Source organism: Temnothorax longispinosus, chromosome 9, assembly GCF_030848805.1.
Source record: "Temnothorax longispinosus isolate EJ_2023e chromosome 9, Tlon_JGU_v1, whole genome shotgun sequence".
In the NCBI taxonomy this organism is placed as follows: Eukaryota; Metazoa; Arthropoda; class Insecta; order Hymenoptera; family Formicidae; genus Temnothorax; species Temnothorax longispinosus.
Genome location: NC_092366.1, coordinates 17457429 through 17479456, shown reverse-complemented (window position 1 = coordinate 17479456; position 22028 = coordinate 17457429). Strand labels below are relative to the sequence as shown.

Here is a 22028-nt window from a genome sequence, read left to right as displayed (position 1 = left end):
TGATGTAATGTACCACGAAGTCCTTTGCAGTTCATCTCCCGACTGCGGCGATTAAATTTTTCACAAAATCATCAACGTCTCGGATCGCGCGAAACGTTCCGTGACGTAATCGGATGATTCGTTTGATGCTAACTTGATTCATCATGCAGCTCCTAACTCCTTGCAGTTTCCTTTTCGAAAATGCGATTTACATCTTATATTATAGAGAATAAGATTAGAATGAACGTAGATGGTAGATAAGGAGATCGGACGCTACGGATCGGTCCTCATCGAATCATCCGTATTATGAAAGATACTTGTGTTATACTCGAGAAGGCCGAAAGGGATTGAGATTCCATTAGTATATGTGATACAGTTGTCCATTCAAGGAAAATGGATACAACAAGGGATACAACAGATTGCCGTAATGCCGAGATATTTCGTGCCGAAAGTGGTTCCCGTCGTTTTGTGGCCGCCAGGTTATCGATATCACTTCAAGTGGAACAAGCCGGTCGGTCGTACGGGTGTCCGCAATCTGTCGAGAAATCCGAATCCGAACGACAATACGGCGAGCGAAGGGACGGGGAATCACGGGGACAGGCCGATAAGGGACTTTTGACAAGCGGCGAGACCCGATATCTGACTAATTAAATTTCTCCACGACGCGGACGGTCTTAGACGGGCAACGAAGTAACCGCTCGCTCGCGAAGAGAGCGCGCCGCACCGTCTCGTAACTTTGCCGTAATTAAAACCTGCTTGGATCGAGCTTTATAAAGCGCACCAGAACGTCTTTTCTTCCATGTCACGGATACCAGAGGCCGAAATAAGAAGCGTGATAGCTGCCTGACTAGGAGGCAACGCTCGAGTGGAAAATAAAAAGAACCTGTCCAATTTAATTTTATAGAGGCGCAAACGCGAGAATTCTACCTCTTGGCTGCCTTAAAGTTGAAATTCACGGATCCTCCGACCGATGCACGTAGTCTTACACGGAAATAGCAAAACGTTTTATTTTCTTCTAGTCTCTCTCGTGTTGACAAGATAAATATAAAATTCCTCAAGTAAACCGTGTCAGGTGACAAAACAGTTGACTGCACTCGAACCAAAAATTGCTTAAATTGTTTTCGATGTTTTTACATCTATTGAAATAAAATTGTTAAAATAAAATTATTAATAAATTAACATTTTACCTCGTAATATTGTCATTTACACCGTAAATGATGAAAAAACTATCTGAAAAATAACGAGGATATTTCGCGTAGCAAGAATCTCAGGAATCGACAAAATTGCGGATCTCTCATGATAATAACGCTATCGGAAGCATCATTATGTCCGTTACCTGCTTCTATGTCGCCATCGTTTATCGAGTGGAGCATTCTCCGCGACATTTGGCACAGCACGCAAAGCTACACACCACGATCCGGCATTTAATGGCACGATGGTGGTCACGTTATCCAATTTCCGTCAAACCGAATTTCGATGCCTGCGCTGTCACTAATGATACTGACCGGTCAGTTCGGTCACGGTAATCTACGTCTCGATTTCCTGCGGATCGAATAGCCACCTCCGGAAAGCCGACAAGAACGTATCCGCAATGACATGACGGATCTTACGGTGCTACGTCATCGGCGAACAAAACCACATTCTCGAGAAGAAAAACAAAGGTTCTTGAGAGATTATCCCGAATTAAAGAACTTAACACTTGGGATGTCAAATGTATTATTTTATTTCATATTCTATCCCTCATATTAATCACTTTACTACTCATCTTGTATATTACGTATTATGAAACAATATAATGGTACGTTCTTTTCACACATATAAAACAATATTCTTGATTCGTACAAATATAAGCCAAGAACTGTATTGGTATATTCCAGAAACGAATTGGAGTTAAATCGCTTCTGGGTTTATATAGTTATACAGAAAAATTTTAAAGGGAGAAATGTACTTCAAAACTGTACAAAAAGAACTCAACAAAGAGCAATCGTACAACAAATAAAACAAAATTTAAAACAGCTACAGGAATAAAATGTAGATCGATATCTGTAGGAATTGCGCAGTAATAAATATCCGAAGAATAAAGTAATAATGATAACAACGATGGAAACACCCCCGCTGCGCGGTATGAGAGAAAAACGTGTAAAATTCGCAAAATAAAGATACCAGCATTATAACATGCATAAACTCGTTGGAATATGATGATATTAAAGAGATAGAAACGCGAAAACACGAATCACGCGTAAAAACGGCAACTAGTGAACATGTATCGCGCTTTGCACTTAAAAAAACTCGAAAGAAAGGTAGACAAAAGGTCATCGTGAGACCCTAATAATGACTCTGATAAAAAAATTGCTCGCAACGCGCGAGATATAAAATAAAGAGCGAAATATATAAGAGCAATCGAGTGAAATGCAGGGAATAGCGGTGGATATGCGAGTGGACTAGGGCGCAGAAACGCGTATAGGAACGGCGCGGTATACTCTCTCTCTCTCTCTCTCCCTCTCTTTCTCTCTCTCTCTCTCTCGCGTTAGTATTCCAGCGTCCTGTAAATTATGAATGAGGCGTATCCTGCGCGGAGGCCGTGTATACCGAGCTCTCAGATTACTCCCGCAGCGCGCCCGGCGCGCTTCAAAGTATATACGAGGGTGGATAGCGTGTAAGGGTCGCGAGAGGGTGGACCGTGGCATCCCGTCGACGTAGGAAAACACTGGCGGCGACCACCGCCGGCAAGGGGCGGAGTTTCAAAGCCGTCTTTTAGCATATACGAGGAGCGGGCAACTGGATATACTGTCGTAAAAAAAAAAAACACGCGACTCTGTACGCGACTCGTTCCTCTCGCGGCTTCTTCCTCTGTTTATCGCACGTTTCTGGCGCTTTTCTACCCGAAGTAACGTCGAAACACTGACATGAAAGGCTGCGTTCGAGGAGCGCACTATCAGCGCTATTTGCTTATTCTATCCTTGTTTTACACCTGATGAGCGATAAAGATAGAACGATGCAATAGCGCTAATAGCGCGCTCCCCGAACGCAGCCGAAATGTAAGAGCTGTACTTCTTAGCTCCTCTTCTCTTGTCTTTCTTCGCTCTTTCTCTCACGAAATTACGCAAACGTTGTATAAAACAAAAACGTCTTTCTGGACGAATCGTTCGTCCAAATTCTATGCCGTATTCCGATCAGGTTCGGGGGAAAATTCAAGATCCGATGCGCGACGCAAACGCAAGACATCTAACTACCCTATTGTTTCCATACTGCGATATAGTTACACGACTGACTGGCACACTAAAACTTTCGCCGAATTTCCAAACTGTTAGAGAACAGCTCAGGCTCACACTTTGTATGAAACGCGGCCATTATGCAAAATCGCCGACGTAAATTCTGCGGGAACTGCAAGTGCTACAAGATAATTACGTAACTAGCTCTAGGGACGTAATTTATGCTTCACGTAAATAGTACTGACAAACAACAGCTGCACGGGTGGAAAGAAAACTCCCTCGTTAACTTTTATCTTCTTTCAATGATCGCGCGCATATAGGGTGCATGAATGTTTTCATTAAGCGGAAAAGGTCATTTTTTTTCCGTTATAGAGGAACTTTTTGTGCCACTTCATTATTCGACTGGCCCTTGGGAAGGGTAAAACGATTCTTGTTTTGTGATTCGACTCAGCACTGATTGCAGTTAGTGATTCCGGCACATCGCGAGTTATTTATTCTTTAGTCCGCCGCTGATCTGCTTGCAAGCGCTTGCAAAGCGCTTGATCGATACTATCTCTGTCTATTGAAAATGGAGCACATAGCCGTGCACGTGTAGAACGTAAAGATAATCTGAAATATATTCAAACCGGCATAGCACCAAGAGCTGACAATCGTTAGACTGGCCTCGATTTAAACGTTGTCCGCCTCTCCGAAAAGTTAATCAATCTCGTCGGGCGATCATTTCGAAAACAACCATGATTATACCGTTTATGAAGTATTCAAACGCTTCAAAGCCGAACGCGTTTTGATTTGATTTGGATCTCGCAAATGTTATCAGCCTGGTGACCATCGCTAATTGCAGAATGCAGCTGGACTGTAAACATGAAAACGGAACGGGCCGGATTGTGTTTGGCGAGTAATTAAGCTCTACAATACCGTAAATACAGTCGAGCAATTTAGTAAGAAACACTGGCGGATTACCGTGATGCAACACTGGACAAAAGTAATAACACTCATTTGAAGTTTAATTAATAATCTCTTAACGTGATGTAATATAACAAATATCAGTAACATTCTTCTAAAATACATGTGCTACGCACGAACGTATGATACGCGTAGAAAATAAAATCGCATATTCTTTAACGTTATGTTCACAATACACGACGTACCGGATAATGAGATGGAAGAAATCGAAACTGCTTCGTAAAAATTCGATGCCGAGTACATAGAAATAGAAAGTACGCCCTACAGCTAAAATTAACGAATGCACAAAGGAAATCCTCGTGATTCGTTTTTCGTTTTAGCCGTATATTCACGTATATAAATATATATATATATATATATATATATATATATATATATATATATATATATATCGGGGCGCACACTTATCGATTTGAGAATGTTGTCCTACCATATAGCGTCCCTCGCCACTTAGGAACAGCGGAGGCAGAAAACTTCCGCCCCCATTGTTTTCAGTAGTGCTAGCGAGAGAGGTGTCTCCTCCCCGTCGGATTCAGACACCGCTTGCCTGGGATACTTCGCTGAAACTTTTAGAACGTATCAAGATATATAAACGTCCGTATCCCGAGGCTTAAGGCGAAACCGGGATTCCCGTTTGCAAGTCAAATACAGCAATTTCTCACCGCGCCGGAATATCATACGACGTGTGTGCGTACGCCCTTATAACAATCCGCCGACAGCGCCTCGCAAACGAGGGTGTTCGCGTATCTCTGTGAAAAATCTTCCTGTCGCACTCGCGATATTGTATTTCAGATTAAATACAGTGGATCTGCTTCGAATTCGATCCGCCCCGGTTTCATGTCACAACGCAGACGCTTATTTTTCACGCAGAGGAAACGTTCCCTTCTGCGATAACTAGCGTTAGATCGACAGAGCGACGTAGGAAGAGATGGCGATGCGAGAGATGACGATGTGACAAACAAAGCACAATAATCTGAAGATGATTGATCGACATGTATGCAAAATTGTTTTTTCCGAAAAAGTGAATCGCACGTCTACTCAACTACTCAAGCTGCGTGAATGAAAAGTCGACCTTTCGGAAAAAACAACGTTACGTGTATCTGGTTTATGCGCAACATTTGTTGCTCATACTATCGTACTTTTGCCAATGCCAGAACAAACTATCGATGTAACCGATATATTTTCGATATCCGATAAGTGACTCAATATTTCACAGAATTCTCTTGCACCGCGCAAAGTATACGAATAAGTTCCGTATTCGATGAAACACAGATACACGGGAGAAACCACCGAAGAATTCCCATTCTTTTTCTCTCACTGACAAGCTGTACTCCGAATTAGTAGGTAAGCCAGGGTGGATAAGCCGAAGATTTTTCGTGGATTGACGCATAGGGCTTACACAGTATCGGTCCAGTCACTAGGTTAATCTTCCTTTCCCTCTTTTTTCTGCGACCTCGAAAAAGTTTCGTGCTGTTGGAAGCCGTCGCTGTAAGTGAAACGAACGCACGATAGCAGGTCACAGCGATTCGACAAGGTCGAATCCGAGAAAGTGTAGGTATAGCAAAGTCTTCAGCATGCAAAACTTCCAAAAATTAGCAAAAATTGTCGAATATTAAACAGCTTCACACACAGCGCGTCATACTTTTACCTCGAAAAAAAATCTAGTCGAGAATTGTCAAGCCATTGGAAAAGATAAAAATTGCAGAGTAAGCGTAAAATTATTCCGTATACAGAACTCTAAAAATCGTTCAATACGCGACAAGTGCTTTGCTAAATAAATTCACAATAAATATTTCGCAATTCTATTAGCGACAAACCACATCCTCGCGTCGTTGAAATCACTCAAAACTGCTTCCCAGAATTAAAAATAATCTAACGTTCTGCGCTACTTACCAGGCGCAAGTGCGTACTAAAAATAGCAACTAAAAATACGATCGACTTCGCCTTACCCACGCCAGATACCCCGATCCGGACACGATCGAATAATTTCGCACTTACCGCAGGCAGGACATCGGTTAATCGGAGAGTCCATAATAGATACAGACGCTCCTCATCCCCGATACCCGATGAAGTTGTATTAACTCAAGTTGTATTAACCTCGCGCTGACTGAGATAAGTAAATTCTAACTCGAGTAACTGAGAACGCTGGAAGCATCGGTATACGCTACCGTCTTGCGGCCAGATAAATTAACCCGCTGCCAAGTCATGCATTGTTTCGGGCAGGAACCTCGATCATCAGAAAACGATAGCGAACTCTAATTAAGATCTGAATTTCCGGGAACGTGACAACTCGATTAAACGCGTCGTACTCTCTCATTAGCGTCTACTTGGCTATTCAAAATCTCCTCTCATATGCGTGAAACTATTACGTACATCAAGAGCATTATCTCATTATGGGTTCGGGTTACTCGGTATATACCTCTCTCTGTATTCTATGCGGCCTTTAACGTACATATATTGTCGTAGCGATATTATCCGACACGATCAAAACTCCGAGCAGAGTTACTTGACGAAGGTACTTCGTCTAATCTCTGTAATTCACTGTATAAGCGTCGAGTGTGAGAGACGAGACTCATTTAGATTAATCGATGCTCAATTTAATAAATTTGCAGAAGTTTCGAGCGATGGACGACAAGCTGTCACATTCTGATTTTATTCCGTCACGATATTTAATGCCTCTTTTTATTTCTTTCGTTTCGCTTTTAACGAATGCAGGTAAATAACAGATTTTCTAAACAAATAAACAAAAAAAAAAAGAAATACTCGCGAGTAACTAACCACTTGCATAAGCAAACGCACGTATCACGCATACATGACGAAGCAAGGAAAAAAACAATTAATTAAACAAAACCGCCGGCAGCACTTCGAAACAGAAGGAAATTTGAAAAAAAAATAACAGAAATGCGTTTGCGGAAGCCGACGAGAAGTTGGATAAATGCGCGCACAGGTGCAATTAATCTAATTAATCTAATTAAAAGCCGCGCCGTGCGTTCTGAAACAAAATGGGCGAGACTCCGGCAAAAGTAATCCGGAGGCATAGAGGCACACTGGAGAGTATACGATACGGTGACCTATATATCATTTGAATTCCTTTCGCGCTTAAATGCCGCGCGCGAAGCCGAAGAGGAAAAAAAAAAGGACAGTAGTTGCCGCGTAAATTACCCGCGTTGCGAGCGCGCGGGATCGCGCGAGAGGATGCGGTCGAGATTACGGCAAGAATAATGCGCCCCTCAAGCTCTTCCTGGCGCGCCAATATCCTGGACTAGAGCGATCCATCATTTATTGCGATTTGAAGTGACACCGCGTATTTTGCTGCCAACGTTTATTTTGCTGCTCCACTCCAAACTGTCCTTAATCTACGAAAGTGCCTCCTCATCCATTTCAAGCAGACCTCGAGTTATGTGACACGGCGCTTATAATCTTTGTCTTTTCTCACTTTGAGAGTGAGAATCATAAAAGAAGCTTTTTCTCTCCAAGTTCAACGTTTGCTTTCATTCTTGCTTGCCTTTGTATACTTGTTTTTAGAGGAAATTTTCTAATTTTTCCCGATAAAATTTTAATAATTAATTCTTTGGGAAATTTAAAGTCAATCTCTCCTTACCGTAAATGTCAAGACAAAAGTAAGTTTCTACGCTAAACGTTAAGTTAATTAATTAACTAAGCAAATTTACTTGCTACATTTTCAATAACTTGCCGAAAGAAAATGGTCGGGACGACGGTATAACGTTTAATAAATGCCAATTTATGAAAAAATGAGCATTGAAAACTTTTGTGGATCGCTGCTGAGGTTGATTAAAAATAAACAATTACACACAAATACAAAATTGAAAAGTATAATAGAGAGATATGATGGCGGATCGATTTCCAATACTTTCAACATTAATCTCTTCAAATGAAACCAAGGCTTAAAATGTGATTGATATTAAACAATTTTGCGCGATAGAAAACATCGCATCGGCGCAAAAAGCGCCCGATTGAACATAAAAATCCGGCGTGTGACGAGATCGAAAAGTGGTGCGTCCGGCAATGGGCGTATTGCCAATAGCGTGTCAATATCTGGAGCAAACAAGCATTTATCAATGACGATCTTCCCTGGCGCGTCACGTTACATTCTCCAATTGATATATCTCGGAAGAATCCCAATTTTTCGGTCGTTTTATTATTTGAATTCATCAGGCGAGAGATCGAGCAATTATTTTTAATTCAACATCGCTATTCGCTTCAGCAAAACCTTTTGAAAACGAAATACTATATAACAAATTTATGTATCAATAGCTTTTGTACGTAATTGTACAAAAAGCCAATTTTGTAATCGCCAAAAGTTCTGGAAATTTTTCTGACAAATTTTTTTGTGAGACTACATATTGTTTGCAGTTATTATTATTATATTACAACGTAACATTTTCTCGAGATAAAAAATTATATAAATATATTTGTATTATAAACGGTATGTGCCATTCATATTTATGTGCGACTTGGAACGGATTAACGGTCGAAGCGTATTAGATTTATCGTGCTGATTAAAGCAGGAAACGGAATCGAATCGCGCGATGACGTTATGGTAATAACGCGTTTCCATATCAAAGCTGAATATTTTATCTTTCGGGAGCAGTGAACGACTCACCGCGACCGCGCTATATAATTTATGGAGGGTACAGATTTTCCGACGAGCACAATTCAGCTGCTTATAGGAATATTCATGCGGTCGGTTGGTCGGTCGGCAACTCACCGTTACGCGCGTACGCGAGAATAAACAGCGCGATCGTCAGAAAATTATTACGGACCGTTATTATTAGAAGATGGAGATGTGCGATTCTCATTTTCCAAATGAAATAACAACTGACTGTAAAATAACATGGTCAGCGCGCCGCAGTACGTTCTCCGCAATTTCTGATGCCCCGATGAATCGGAATCGCTGTTTCACATCGGGCGGCACGACCGATGTCTCATCCCTTGCAAGCCAAATATATAATATAAAACAATATTAAAATTTCTCCAAACATTTACTTGGCAAATACCGCTCCTCGCTCCATCGTTTCAGCGAACGGGAAATTAAAAAGTCCGCGTAGATATAACATTATACTGTTCTGTGTGCGTTTGTTCTACAAATTTATAAAAAATTCGAAGAGATCCTACACTGACTAGATAGAAGCTCGAATAATTTTTTTTATATTTCTGCCGTATAATTCTGTCGGAATATAATACGTGTCTTATTATTATAATAATAATTCCCCGTTTACGGTTACATTATTCAACGCGCAACCAGGCGTTGGATTTAAATATGTACGGGGGATGCACATTATAATTTCACAAATTTCCATGCGAAATTTTTAATGAATAATTGCGATTTTATAAGTTTATATCTGAATTAATTGATATAACATTTATATTAAAGAAGAATTTTGTTTATAATAATCGATTAAAAAGCATGTCTATGGGTTTACTATCTTCAACAGCAATTGATCAGACAAAATTATCAGTTAACATCGCCGTCGTTGCGCACTTGTGCGAAATAATTTCGTGTCAGATGCAATTTGTGGATCCTGCCGCAAGTTCGAACGGATGTCAACTCATTAATTAAAATCAAACAAATCGCTGTATTATGCATCGCCCGTAGTGCGTGCCATTTTCATAAATACGCGATGAGGTATTAAATTCGATACAGAGTATTCGTAACAAACACGTGTGCGCATCATTGTGCTAAAAAGCGAACGAGCGAATGAGCGAACGAGCGAAAGGGTGGTGTATAAAATTTATTCAGCGCATAAATTTCAACAGACGGCCTTCCGAAAATGCACATAAATGTAGCGGTTATAACACCATTACAGTGAAGCAAAAACAATTTCCTAGTTCTATTTGCATATGTAACGAATGCTAGAGTAAGCCACGATTCGGATCAGGAATTTTGCAATTCGCACAATTACGATACGTTAAAAAGTCGTAATTATTTCTATACACACCCCTTCAATTAAAATAGGAAAAAATATTGGAAAAAATAATTATATTTTAATTAATTCTAAATATAACGTGAAACATAACATAAAATCGCATATCAAGGCAAAAAGATTGTGATTCTTGTTTTTTTTATCGATAGCCATTGTCGTTGTTTTCTAAAAACATGTTTTCTACATTAATCCAAGACCTTAGAAGAATAATTTTATCTTTTATTCTAGCTCGGTAAAAGCAGTATAATCATTTTAATAAATTTAAAACAATGTTTCGAAATATTCTCGTGGCGATTTTGGACGTTGTAAAGAAAGGTGACACAACGAGCCATGAAAAATAGCGTAATAGGAATCATATTCGTGTCTCGCGTGCGTAATTTATATCGCCTGGCAAATGCGAGAGGATCGATATTACCACAGGCTCTGTTATTGCGGAGGGAAAATGTTGATGTCGCGCGAGCGTACAACGCGTGTCGCGCTATTTAAACGGCATCTCGGCGAGATATCGAATCTAATGTCGCTCCCTCTTTTTTATCGCCGCCGGACCGACGCCGATTGGGGCATACGACGTCGTGTATGACGGACGCGCTTTATCGAGCGATCGCTGCTCGATATTCCGGACGACCGATCCGTCATCGTTCCGCACGCACGCCTTCAGCAAGCACGAGTGCCGGCACTCGGCGCGTACATGTATAAGTACGTATATTGTGTCGATGTTGTGAGCGAAACCGTCTCGCCGCTTTTGCCCGAAACGCATGGTGGAAGCGCGTAACGAGCCATCTCCTGCACTTTCTGCCCACCCGTTTCCGCTTTTTGCCGTTTCCCTCTGTCTCCGTGCGAAACGTATATACGCGCGGGGAAAAAACTGCGCACATACGCTTTACTCCTGGCACGTAGCCGCGGGGACGATAAAGCGCGGGCAACTTTTCACGAGGGGGGACGTTTCTCCGCCGGGAAATCCACCCTCCCGGGGTCGGGGTTCTCGCCTTTTCGAGCGTACATTCGAGCGCGACGGGATTACTCGCGCCGGAAATATCGAGATAAACGAGATATCGTTACATCTCGTATTCCCATCGCGGCTGCGTCACGAACATTTCTCCCTCTCACTCTCTCTCACTCTCTCGTTTTCTACCCATGTATCTATCTCTGTATCAATCTCCTCTCCCCCCCCTTCCCGCTTTCTCTCTGTATTGCGCCTACGTTCGACCATTATCGCTATGCCATCAATTCCGTCGGAATTAATCGCCGACGTTGAGCGAATCGCTTCGTGCCGCAGGTTATTGTTGTTGCAGCAACCTGACGTCATTAACGAACCACAATGGAGTAATCAATGCAAAGATGGGGAGGCATATGCGCGCGAGAATCACGAGACGCTGTGGTGCGGTGACACAGTAAGTGCCGCGTCGGCTGCGACGTTTCCGCTGCGACGTGAGACCGTCGCGTCGGTCCCAGAGTTCTAAATCGTACGCCATTACCGTACCTCGTCACGTCTCTTGCGAGTCTCATTTCCATATAAATATGAATGTAGCGTGAATGATTCTACGCTTGAAAGCCCGTAAAAATATCCCTTCGAGTACGTATCTCTCTCTTTGAAAGCGGATTGGCAGACTTCGCTCTAAAATGGACGGCTTTTATAAGAAGAGGGACCAGATATCTACATCAATGCTAAGAAATGGATTTTTAGCATCCCCTCGAGAGTGAAGCGTATACTTTACGCTATCAGAATAATCCGTAACTACGTTTTTACACAGACGGTTTTCCGTAATTCCCACGGATTAGAATATATTGAATAAAACGGGAATAAAATTTTTCTCCACGAGAAAATATTCGAGTCTAAATCATTACTGTTCCGGCAATAAATTTCAATCAGTTGGCATATGTACGTTCGCTGAAAATATATTGAGAAGTGAAAAGAGAAACGACGGCCACTATACGCTCGGCAAATATTATTAGTTTAACGCAGAATAAATGCAATAGCTGCCGATTATTATAGATTGAGAAAATAATTAGCGTAATTAATTTCGTATCGAAGATAATCGAATTAAAAAGCAATGTTGAACAGTTAGTTACAACAGCATTAATGACGCGATTAATCAATAACAAACGAGCAATTATCGCAAATAGAAACGCTGGCTCATATAAATCGAGATAAGTGCCGCGATTGCGCGAATGATAATTCACGCTAGGTCGATATCGGAGAATTATTGCTACAGCGCGCACGGTTTGAATTAAACATTAAATATGAGCGCAGATATATTAATATATAAATGTTATCTGGATAATGTTAATAATCGTTTTCACACATTACCTCAAGAATATCAAATTTCTTAATCGCTCGCATTAAGAGCTGGAAACCTAATTTAATTATAAAAATCTGTGATAATGACAGGAAGCACAGGGATGCACGTAAGTTATCGCGTTAAAGTGAATTCCAGTCGCGACGTGATAATCGAAGAACAGAAGTTATTTTCATAGCGCGACCGATATATCCTCGAAGCGTGGAGGGCGATAAAAAAGCTGCATATAAGCATAGCGCAGCTCGTTAAAAGCGGTTCTGTTTCACCACGGGTCATTTATCAAAATTAATGATCGATCAGGTCGTCATTCATCAGTCTATTTAGTCTAACGAATTTTTTTTTCTCGTGCACCTTCGATAGTTATTATCAGCGGATTTTAACTCCGATGCACTTCGTTATCTCGAATATGAAAACCCAACGCTTTCCTCTCTATAACAGGGATAAATTTTCCAATCCACGTGTTGCCGAATCAAATTACAAGTCGCGCGAGAATTTGTCGATTTATTCGCTCGCGTATAATTCTGTTTTCAGATCATTTTAATGCGACGCGTGGTTCCGCGCGCGGTTCCCACGCGCGTGTTTTACATATTGGATTGAAATGTCATAGCAACCTTTCTTTGAAATTAAGTTTGTATAGAACAGGAAATAACGAATGGGGAAGGTAATGAACGCAGAGTTATCAAAAGAAATAAATATTCTTTTCCGAGAATATCTGTTTTCTTTCTTTGGATCTTTATTGAAAGTATAATTTCTACTGTCCACATAACCGACATTTCTAGCATCGCCCTTGTGTGTCAGACACGTAGAGAAATCATTTTTAAACACGTGGCAGTTTTTGAATAACAGGTTTTCCCGAGTTACTTTCAAAGCAAAGGATTGCCATTTTTTTCGAACAGAAACTGAGTATAGAGTACCTACATTTTTCACTTGTTCCGCAGCTTTGTTCGAAAAATCGCACTTTTATTCTTCAAAAATGTGCTTCGCGTTCGAAGCTACCCTCCTCCTCTCTCGTACATTCACCCTATAAAAAACTAAGATCATCTTCGCAACGTTGTAAAATATATGAGAACTTCCTGTGCGTGATCCATCAACCTTCAACATTTTTAAAAGAACATAATAAAAATACAGAAAACCTTTGAAAAATGTTAAACTTGCAGAAATTTTTCTAGCACTTTTCTGAGCTATAGTAAAGCTGCTGCTTTTTTATTTTTTTTTCTTTTTTGGCGCATCAAGCACACTTCACAATTGAGCAATTGAACCGATACATCCAGCGACCCGTATCAAAACTCAACCCATCAAATCCCTCTGCATTCTTAACAATCACGAGGGGGCGTATATATCCCCAGCGTGAATGCGCGGCTCGCTCGCGTTTCTCGAGATTATACGTCGATAGTGTATCGGGGTCATTCCGTTCCCGTCATCGTCGCGATCTAATCCGGCTATACCGGGCGCTTTTGCGTGCGCCTGTGCCTGATGCCGACAGCCTCTAAGTACCTGCGCGTACACATTGACGACGACAATGACGACGACGAGAACGACGACGACGACGGCGGTCTGCTACGACTGTACCCAAGCTGTGTCGAGTTCGAATCAATAACGAATCTCTCTTTCTCTCTCCCCCCTCTTCCCCCCTCTCTCTCTCTCTGTCTCTATCCTACTTTCATCCCTGGCTCACACCCCCTCTTGTCCTGCCTCTTGTCCTGCCTCTCTTTCCGCGACTCGTGAGTCGCCGAGGTTGGACAACAAGGTAAAGAAACGTGCCGTGTTGTCGCACAGTCGTCGTAAGGACTCGATTGTAAATATCTGGTGCGAGGCTGGCAAATATCTGGACGAAACCCCGACGTCACGAGCATCATTTCTCGATAAGTTCGACCAGCTTTTTGCCCGTCTAATACTACGTGTATTGCTGTACTGATGCCGGAAATCAACGTCCTTTTGGCATGTTACGACACGCCAACTCCATTTCCGATTGCGTAACAGTCCAATGTCGATGTTCTTTTTCGCGAAGCAAGGCAAAGTACACCTTGATGGCTTGGATCGGATGATGTTATCTGCAGTGACAAAGTTTACTGCACATAATTATCAACCTATAGAATTGATAATACTACTGATGGCAAAAGAAACTATCATCCAGCATATTTAATCGTTAAAAAATGTTCTCTCCTATATTAATTTAAAATTAATGTAACATTAATCTAAGATTTAGCAATCAATAAGATATTACGTCAAAACATTACCACGAAAATGTCCGTAAACGTCTAACTCTTCTTCCATTTTATCGATACGAATCTAATATGCAAAACAACGAATTTGTGCAACAGTGGACATGGTTACAAGGACCTGCTTAAAATTCAGGACGACCCCGATACAACCGTAATTGCCCAGTCATGAAATTCGCGTACCGCAATATGCAGCTGGGCAAAATAGCGTGTTCATAACAAGGGAGCCCCTCAGCGACATACCGGGCAAGGACCGGCCCAAAGGGATGCCACTCTCTTTTGCAAACCGACAAGATACAAAGCGGAGCCCTTCTGGAGCGGAACGACGGATGCGCTCGTCCGCTCTAGGAGGGCAAGGAGCGAGAGCATGGCTCGTTGGAGAGCATTAAAGAGTTATACGACTTACGCGAACGAAAGGATTCCCCTCGGTGGTATTGAGAAATTTACAGCGCCGCACGAGAACCACTACTTGCAATAGCCAATTCCATTGCACGAAGCCCGTCTCACGACGAAGTAGAAAAAACTTCGGTCAGACGATCGCGACGTTGAAAAATGTGCCAATGTATACGGCGGTAACGATAAACATGCAGTACGAAGTAATTTCTCGCGCTGGAGTAAGCCAAACAGTAGCATATCAGATTCTTTTTACGAGGCTTATTACGAAAAGTTTAGTGTGATTAGAAATATTAATTCTTTCAGGACATTTTTCAACAATCATGCCATTTAATAGCCATATTATTAAAAGTTAAAATAACGTTTAGAAAATAATTTTTTGAAAATTATATGTAAATTATTAGGAATATTATATATTTCCGCTTTTTTCTCCACTCTTTCTTTTTCTTCGCAACATTATAATTTTCTTATATAGATTTTGATATACGCTGTTGAGACTGTGGCTGGCCCATTGCTAAAAAGCTTTATAAAAGGTTTCTAGAGCGTAAAAATGCGCATCAATCTTGAAATTTTTTAAATTTCCGAAAATGCGGCGTTGTATAAAAGAAATGTGCTTTGCAATTTCTCGACCTACTTCTGCACGGGGAACCCGTCTCATATGCGTTTAGATCATCGGCGGCAGCGCCTAACACACATCTGCCGCTCCTCATGCATTTTATACACACACGACCAAGTATTTATTTATTATTTGCATCGGTACGTTCAACACCTGCGACGCCTACGTGTATGTCGCAGGTCAAAGCGTAACTTGATTCCCTCAGCCACCGGAAATCGGAACAAGTGCGGTAGTATTAGGTCCTTTGTAACCTTTACAAGTATTTTCCTCTCGGCATAAACATTCACGTTTTATATAAGATCGAAAATACCGCGAATCATCGAGTCGCTCGCGGGCGGAAAAAATTATTGAAAAATTCATCGGGAATTTGTCGAGGAATTTGTACTAGTACGCCATAAATTACAGTTTGCATATCGATATATGATAATACATGGGCTGAATTTTTTGAAAAATAGACATGCCTTTGAAAAAAAGATTTCACCTTTGAAATACTGCACAATAAAGCTTTTTACGCGAATATTTTTCTCAAAATTATGGCACGTTTGCCGTGATATGTGCGACATCCGAAGCATTACAGCGTTGCACAAAATAAATTACTTTTATCTCGGCTCGATGCCAGCACATACTTTGCACTATTGTTTATAACGCGCGTATTTCACATTCCTCGGATGATGGCCGCGCGAAATTCGGGTGCGCGCCGAGTTAATAAACAAAGTCACTTACAAGCAAACGATCACTCGCCCGGTTGAAAGAGCAGCCCGGGTCTGTTCCTCGCGCCTCCTTGAGTCGGAAAATGAGTTTTCGAGTTCGTGCGGCGGACCAGAAACGAGCAGAAATAAAGTTCCCCGGATGGATACGGCAAAGTTACAACGATTTTGCTCCTCTCTGCAAACTTACAAATTGAAATAGTCCGAGATTTGATATCCGCGAAGTGGTAGTGGCGTAGCCGAACAATGTAACGACGTTGCTCCAACTTTTACGATCGCGCATTTTCGTAGACATTTATAAGACTTAAAGCAACCATAATATATATCCCTCACGCGAGAGCAAAAAAGCCGCCTTTGCAAATCGATGTGATAAATTATGCAAAGTCCGTCCGAGAATTATTCACGCGAGATTAAGAGCGGATAAAGAACGTTCATTAACGATTTTTCGATTAACGACAAATCCGCCTCGAAAGAATCTCAATGCGAGTTCTCATTTTGTATATATTCCGGATGTACGGTGCTACCAGATAAATATTCACAAGATACGTTCTACTTTATTTTTCGTATAAACTATAAACACAAAAATCGTACAGCTAACTTTTTCAATTATCTCTTCGCGACAAACGTAGAAATATAAAAATAAGCATTGTTCAAGAGAATAAACGAAAACTCCATATAATCCTGTTTAGTTTACGGCTATGCAGTCGCGATGCAACTCTCCCAAAAAAATGTCACGCTCGGCGTAATTTTCCCGCTTCTTTTCCAACTTTTACGTTTCCTGTCTGACGCTTGTTCGTATCATCCTCTCAAGAGGCGTATATTACGCTCTTCTTCCCACGAAAGTTCGCGCAGAAAGACGACGCTGCGTATACTCTATGTACATACAGTAGCGTATATAATCATGGCAGATTGCGGTGAGCCACAGCAAATACTCGCAGTTAGCGAGGTGTTACTCGTGAAACTTCTCTAAATATTCTTCAAGAAAATCGTGAGAACTTCTGTACTTCAGCTTCCTCTCTTCTCGTATCAACAAAGTTGGACTTTTTTTTTTTTAAAGAGAAGCGAAACTGTATGGAAAAACCAAAGCGTCATGGAAAGTGCCTTTTTGCTTTCCATGTCTTACGTTTTATGAAAAAAATCTCTTATAACCATCATGCACAATTGCGATGCAACAACAGTTGTAAACATCTGGCATTAATAGACTATTTTGTTCCGCGAAATGTCTCGTACGATTAATAACACTCTTGCTCTCGGTTTTAAAGTAAAGTTCTAAAGCAAGTCCTTGTGGAATGAAGTCGACAATCCGGAAATAAGATGTGATTTAATAATAAGGAATTTCAGTCTTCTGCCGAGTACGCCGTTTCGCCGAATGGTCTTTAAGCGCTAAAAGTACTTTCGAGAAAGTGATCGAACTCCGAAATAACCGGAGAGCACCTCCGGAATGTACTCTATCCATTAAGTATCATAAAAGTACTTTTATTCCCGAAGAAATGAGGGAAATGGAATAACTTCTTCGATCGCATTTCCATTCTGCAACGCATTTACATTATGCAAAAAAGTTCAGCTCTTAAGATGTGTAATGTATAAAATAATATTCCGTGGTCATTTCAGCAGAAATGTCTTCTCGCGCGTACACGACATGTACAAATTTAATTCTGTCGCGAAAATAAATCGTAATAACATTCTATTTGCTGGTGTGCACTTTGACACGAATGCTCCGAAGATAATGTATTCAGTTTTGAAAACACGGAGAAACGCGACAAATAATATTGAAAGTGTGTGAGAGTAATATTTTATAAGTGAATCAAGATATATTTCAAATTCACGCTACCGCGATGCTGTTATGCCGAGCTAAATTTGTGCGAGATCTCATGGCTTTCATCTTTGATGTCATCAGAATCGATTAACGCGCCTCTCGAGAGAATTCAGGATGTAATAAATTGGCGCACGCCATATGGTCACCGGAAGTTCACGCGTATCCCGATATGGAAGCATGCCACGTAATCTACATTTACATTTCGGTCGCCGTTCGTGAAATAGGGTAGTGATAAGTCTTCCATATCGAAAATGGCATATTGATAAGTCTTCCACGTCGAGTGAAGACGCTTGTGAAAATATGAAAATGGATATGAAAAACGAGCAAGTTTGCCTTTCTCATAAGAAAGTTCAAGTTCTTATAAAAATTTGCAAAAATTGTTCACTTTATTTAAAATTAAAACAATAATAAGAGTAAGCTTTGTAGCACGTTTCAATCGGAGAAGTCGGACTTGTTTGTGTCACAAAATTGTTAACGATTAAAAGTGGATCAAAGCCCTTTTGCGTTTCTTATACGTTATCGATACGAACTGTTGCATTATTGCATTATGCGCTATTTGCTAAAAACTATAATTTTATCAATAACAATTTCCTGGTACAGCGAATTTACGAAGCTCTCGCTATTCATAAATATTCAATTTTACAAGAGGATAAGTTTGAAAGACGGAGATGCGCAACTAGCATCTCGCGAATCCGGCCTCTCCGCTCTCTGTTGTTCGGCAAAGTAAACTCGCTACAATTAAAGTGCCTGCAGTCGCAGTTATGACTTAATGCAATCTAGTCTTTTGTTGGGCGCGGCTATACGCGCGATCGTAAATTACATTTTCCTCGGTAAATAACAGTACCGGGTGGTGCTCAAACGATCCGTTAATCGGTCTGATTCGGAAGATGATGTCGACAGATGGTGTAGCTGGATAGCTACAAATTTATCGGTGTTCCAACGTCACCTCGGTCTATAGAAGGCGATTAAAAGGATTCACGCGCAAAAATAACTCTCGCGCGTATTATCCGCCGACATCTCCGCTTTTTCATCGTCTGGTTTTACCCTCCCGCGAGATTATGCGCCCACGAAGTCGGACGATTCATCTCGCGGGTATGTCGTCAATAAATCTTCGTGGATCATAATGAAAACTGAACGGTATGAAAATTAATTAAAGCGGAGTAAATAGCAACGCGGCGGACAATAGTAATCCTGTTCTTTTTTTTTCTAAAAAACCTGATGGACACAATTAGAAAAGTATATAACATACTTTTTCATGAAAGAACAACTATTATACAAGAAACACGCAATATAGTTATCAAGCAAGAAAATTTTCGAAAGATTAATTTTCCTTCTCCGTCGAAATTTAAAAATAATAGAAGAACGCGGAGAATTATTCTGAGAAACTTCGATTTACGAGGTGCTATCGTTGCATATTGTATACGCGACGATTTGGCGCCAAATCAATCTTTTCGCGCGAAAAGATTTACGAACGTAACGGCACGCCGTTACGGTCGACGTAAATCAAAAATATATCGCGATATATCGCTTTCGCATGATACCTCCCGACACCAGCGACGTTAACAGCGATCGCGTTTTCGATTAGCACATTTTTCTTGCCTTTCAACGGGCCCGTATTCCGCATTCCTTACGGCATCGTTATGTTCTTCGCGTAATAAATGGGGTTCTGCAGATAAAACATCCTTAACAGTATAATTCCATTGCCGACGTTTAATTCTGCATCGTATAATTTTTCTGCGAAACTACCCGCCAGCACGTAATGCGAAAGCGCATTAAGATCTCAGCGGCAAAGGAGATACATACGCGCCGCAACGGAACAAGTCTCTTGAATCTTCTTATGCTTTAAAGCACGATCGCGATAAGGCCGATAATGTGAGAAAATGAACATTACTTTAAGCTTTGCGTTATGTTACACGCGCGCGCGCGTGTGTGTACGTGTACAGTGTAAATCGGTGATATAGATTTTATATTTAAAAAAATCACGCTCATATGAGTTTCAAAAGAAAAACTCTCTTGACTAGCACAAAGTAATTCTATTCTCTATACAAAATATGTTTCTCTTCAGTTCTCTTTAAATTAAAATTTTCGCTCGCATTTGCAAAGCAAAGTGAAAAGGTCGTGCGACAATAAACGAGTAAATAATGAATATTATGTGTGTGTGTATGTGTGGTGTGTACAATATAATATTATTTAATTTCATCTAATCAAAAGAAATAAACGGAACATTTCGAACTGCACAGAGTTTTCATTTCATTCAAAAAATAAGTAATATAAAAAAAAGGTTAAATCAGAGACTAATGTAATAAAAATAAAAATAAATAACAGTAAAACTGAACTAAAGACGATACACACTAAGGAACAAAAAATGGCATTAATTCCATTATAGATGTCAATTTGCTTGATAAATCCTGCTTTAACATCCTCGACGAACTTGCTAATAACACAAATTCTAAATATAATTGCTCTTATTTATATTTCTCTTTATATTCACCATCACTGTATTTTATATATCTATCTCATACGCACTTTTTGATTAGTCTGGTTAAAAGCATACATTATTTTATCTCTTGTTCTTCATTATGTTTTATAAGTTTCAATTTTTAGTTAATAATATTATCAATTTTTGTACAATATTATCCTTTTAAGTTAATTATATTTAAAATTAATATTTGTAGAATCAACTAATTTACAAAATATGGATTTACAATATCCTGATCAAGTAAAATATAATTCACACATCTCCAGCAACTCTCGTCACATTTTTACTACTCTGACTCAATACATTCTCGTTTCAGAAAAATCGATTATGGATACCTTTTTACATTTTCGATTTCACATAAATGTATTGACTATTTTTATGTGCTTCACTTTAATTTTCTTATTTATTGTTTTATTGCTTTCAACTTCGATATGGCCTCTTATTAGACCTATCGTAACTCGTTTTACTTCCCTTTTTATACCATTCTTTTATGTTTTATTCTTTTATTCGGTTAGGACTAGTTCGGTTTTATCGTTATTTATTGTATTATGACCTTATTTCTTTTTATATTATTACTTGTCTTTTGGCTGAAAATTCTGCACAGTTCGAAACGTTCTATTAACTTCTTTTGATTAGACGATAATAAATTATATTATATGTAATACGTAATATCCTTATTTGCTCGTTTATTATCCCGCAATTTTTCTACTTTGCTTAAAATTTTCGCGTAAACTCGTGTCACTCTGTTGCATTTATCTCATATATAATATTATCATGTGTCGCTGTAGCTAAAGCGTATATAGAAAAAACCTATAAAATCCAGGATATTCTTGCTGTCAAATAAGCGTATTTCACAGCGTATTAAAATTATTCTAAAACCCAGATTCAATGTCCAGTGCTAAGCAACTTTTAAATAAATAATATCTCTCAGAAACAATGTAATTAAAGTTCAAAAACTTTGCTTGGATCTAGAAACTCTCTTTACCGGGTGTGTAGCAATTTTATCTTTTTCAATTATTTATCGCCTAGACCTGCTACATTATTTCGATAACTGAAAAGAGCTGTAACCTTATTTTTCCGATATTTTCGTTACCGCGAGCTTCGCCGCGCTTTTACTTGGAAAATATCGCGCGCGTATGCACGTTTGCGGAATATGAGACGATAAGAGCTGGGCATAAGAGCGTAAAAACCGCCAAAATGAAAAAGTAAAACGCGCATACAGAATGAGAGAGGCATGAAATTCTTAAAATCCAAACATATACAGGGTTGCTGTTTGCGGCCGGGGGAAAACGTTCATGGCGTGCGATTCCCATCCGTGAACGTGAATCATTAATTTCTGTTGATGGAGCCGCCTTTACCACCTGCCCGTTCGCTTTAGTCAAGAGGCGAGTACGCGCACTTG

At 40.2% G+C, this 22028-nt stretch overlaps 1 protein-coding gene across 4 annotated transcripts in view; it reads right to left on the bottom strand.

Moving 5' to 3' along the window:
- The window catches only part of LOC139819326 (multiple PDZ domain protein), a 92183-nt gene that overhangs the window by 49214 nt on the left and 20941 nt on the right, over window positions 1-22028 (bottom strand). The gene's annotated exons all lie outside the window — the stretch shown is intronic.